The 3,814-nt window shown below is 39.3% G+C and overlaps 1 long non-coding RNA gene across 1 annotated transcript in view; it reads left to right on the forward strand.

Annotated features, from left to right (window-relative positions):
* The first annotated feature begins 1,778 nt into the window (after nucleotides 1-1,778).
* LOC106814296 overlaps nucleotides 1,779-3,814 on the forward strand; it is a 17,593-nt gene continuing 15,557 nt past the window's right edge. The window contains exon 1 of the long non-coding RNA XR_001394589.1: nucleotides 1,779-2,334. This is a non-coding gene — a long non-coding RNA (uncharacterized LOC106814296). The remainder of the gene's footprint in view (nucleotides 2,335-3,814) is intronic.

The following is a 3,814-nucleotide window of genomic DNA, read 5'->3' on the forward strand; positions in this document are numbered from 1 at the left end:
GCGATTGTATGACCTCGGGTGGGGCCCCTTACCGTGACAAACGGCAGGCCAAAAAAAGTCAGTCAATAGACACAGTCAGATTGGAATTAGTGCTATGTTATTAACCTGACAATTTCAGAAAAACTAACATAAGAGGTAACTAAACTTACCGGCTGGCGCTTGTTCAAAAGTTGAGTTATTTCTGCTTGTTTGTGATATAGGGCTGGTACAGATGCTTGGCAGTTAAGTTAAACATGGCTGCGGAATCCCATTTTTTTCGAAATTCAACGGCTTGTTATGTTCGGATGTTCACGTTGTTTTTTTTTGCTGGGGGCAAGGGCGCGCGACCGCGAGCCTACTAAGACGCAGGTGCCGAATCGTAACAAATATTTAGTAATTATATAGATGGCATTGATTTAGCATAGTAATATATTATATACATTATATAATATAGTTATAAATTATATAATATATTATATTAATGATATAATATAGTTATATAATTATATTATCTTATTATAGGATTATATAATAGCATTATATAATTATATAATATCATTATAGTATTATTGAATTATATATTCTCTACTTATATTAATATATATAATTATATAATATATTATATATTATTATTATGTATTATATAATTATATAGTTATTATATAATTATATAATATATTATATATTTATAAATTATTAATATATTATATAAGTATATAATGTAATAATATATATATTCTAAATAATGGCATTATATATGATTATATAGATATATTATTATGCTATAATAATGCATTATATAATTATATTAATATATTATATGTTAATATAATGTATTATTTAATTATATAATAGCATTATATGTTAAATAAGTATTATTTCTTTATATAAATATATTTGATATGGTTTAAATAATGTATTTTATTATTATAATATATTATTTTATTATATAAAGGCATTATTTGTAAATAATGAATTTATAGCGCTAATATAATGTGCTCAAATAGATATTTTTACGCGTTGGCACCGCCATATAGGCGAAGCCCAAGCACGTTGTGATATTTAGTCCGATGATTCCGGCTGGGGCGACCTTGTCCGTGTATGGACACGCGAGTCCAGTAATTGGGGTTGCGACTGGACCGACATGGCGCAGCGAAGGACTTCGATTCACTACTTCTAGCTACTTGTATGCGCGATCTGCTCACGGCGATCGAGCTAGTCTATTGCAGGGTGTGTATATGCCATTGGCGAACAAACAAATCACATAGGTTACGTAGCGGCGGAATGACTAATTGCGGTTCTATGCAGCCTGCAGCAAACAAGTGCACAACCGGTGGCAAGAAAATCTTAAGCGAGTTTCGGGATCTGAGAATAGTGCTGGAGCATTGGCGTGAAGTTCATGTCCCTTAGACAATACCGTTTCCTTGGCGTTCGGTGCTGTGCCGACGGCGTGGTGCATTGGCTGACTGAATTGTTGAGAAAATTATTGTAATTTGGTTAAAAATATTTGTTATATTTCGTGTCGAAGGGCGACACGATAAATGCCGGACTGTTTTACGGGCATGCAAACGTGAGAATTCAGCCGGCCCAGCAGGAGCAGCGCGTATGTACGTGCGTGTACGCGTGTGTGGTGTGCCTATGTGCGTGCACGTGCGTGCGTTTGTCTGTGTGCGCGTGCGTGCGTTTGTCTGTGTGCGCGTGCGTGCGTTTGTCTGTGTGCGCGTGCGTGCGTGCTAACTTGTCGTACATGAATCGCTCCTAATTATAGGTAGACTGCCTATGGCATTCCTATTTAGACCGCTTTTATCTGGATTCTACTTGAGTATGCAAGAAACATGTCACGAAAGTGATCGTTAGCTGATGTTTATTTGCAGGAAAAAGTTTCCATAGGGTGCTACTCGGAGAGCACACAGCAAAGATTCATGATATATTGTACTTCTACTGCGACGAGAGGATCATGGCAGTACGCTACGGCGACTTCAAGATACACTTTTACACCCAGGCGGTTATTCAAACAGAGTATTACACGAACGAGACAAACTGCGTAAACGGTGTCCCTCAGAAAGCATTGGTGTTTACTTGCAAGGATTGCGACTCGCCATGCGTGACTGCACACATACCACCATTGATTTACAATATTGAGAATGATCCAGGCGAAAAGTTTTCGCTACCCGCCCACAACTACGAAGACGTGCTCAGAAACGTACGCCGCCTAGTGGCGGCTCACTCGCAAACACTTACGGGGATAAATAAGAGAGCATCGGAGTTGGCTAAGCCCATGTCTGATGCACTTGTAACGTGCTGCGACCCGCCCGCTTGCAATTGTAACTACCCTGGCCAGACTGGCAAAACCAAGTCGAACTATCTAAAAAAGAGTAATGAAATTCGTAGTGCAATCGTTAATGCCAACAATGAAAACGCTTCAATGCAAAAAACTCAACCTTTAGTTGCGCTGATTATTTCATTATTGATAGTAAATATACCCATTACTGCGAGTTAGAGTATATATACGGAAGGATGGTAACATTACCTAACTATGGAAGAAGTAATTTATTAACAATTATGTAGCTAAGGTTATGCCATGTGACTGTCTTTAGGTGCAATTCAACAAATAAAACAAGCTTTCGCGTGTCATTTCGACAGTTTTAGTGTTCTTGTTTGTTCACTGCTTCACTGACGCCACGGCATCACAACATGCTCTCAGTTGACTACGGTCGATCTATGCTAGGATAACTCCTCTTCATTTTAAATGCCTAATTTTAGCAAAATGTTCTTCGTCTCGGGAGATATTACGTATGCGCGAGCACCGTTTCAGGCGTGCAGTACGGACTGAAGAAAGCTTGCTGTGAGAGAGAGGGGTGGGAGACAGCGACAGGGAAGATAGCTGAGTGCGGTAGCAGAAGAAGGAGGCTGAGCGAGGGACAAGGGAGGCAAGGGGAGAGACGGCAGGGGATGAAGTAGGAGTTGTGTACCCTACAGGCTAGGGCGCTCTCCCTATTATGAACACAGGTCTACTGATAACAATTTATTACATAAATCTATATGAGGAGATTTCCCCATCACCATATTAAATTCATATTCATTACATAATATAACTTCTCTGGTGAGATATTGCGCGATATATGCGCAAGACCTTACATGCAAGGCCTTCTTCCTATATCTTAAATGAGGTAAACTGATGGAATGTTACCACATAATCTATGCTAGAATTCCTCCTCTTAATTTTAAATGCCTAACTTTCGCAAAATATTCTTGTTCTCGGGAGATATTGCGCATGTGCGATCACTGTTTCAGGCGTGCAGTACGGACTGAATACAACAGGTTATTATTGCTTTGTGAGATCAGAGAGAGAGAAAGAGGGGGTGGGAGACTGAGAAAAACTGGAGAGGAGATAGCTGAGGAGCGGTGGAAGAAGAAGGGGGCTGAGTGAAGGACAATGGAGGCAAAGGGAACGACGGGGATGGTATGAAGTGTTGACGTTTTCGAGTTTTGCCTAGCTATGAATTTTGTGTTAGTGCAGCATAGACGATAGAAAGAAAAATCAAGAATTAGGTAGTTTTATATATAAACTTTTGATTGCTATATAAATTGTAAAACATTGAAATTCGTTTAAAATATAATATTTATTTACAAAATACAACTTGAATAACATTTATAATTTGCATATTTGCTCTCTATCTAAGCTATCTCTCTATCTAACCTATCTCTCTAATCTCCCTCTCTGCCTCTCGCGCGCGCTCTCCCAGACTCATACACACTGTCACGCGCTCTCTCACTCTCTCTCTCTCTCTCTCTCTCATGCGCACTATCTCTCCCTCGTGTCGCCCACACTCCT

This window comes from Priapulus caudatus, unplaced genomic scaffold (genome assembly GCF_000485595.1).
Source record: "Priapulus caudatus unplaced genomic scaffold, Priapulus_caudatus-5.0.1 Scaffold900, whole genome shotgun sequence".
NCBI lineage: Eukaryota > Metazoa > Priapulida > Priapulimorpha > Priapulimorphida > Priapulidae > Priapulus > Priapulus caudatus.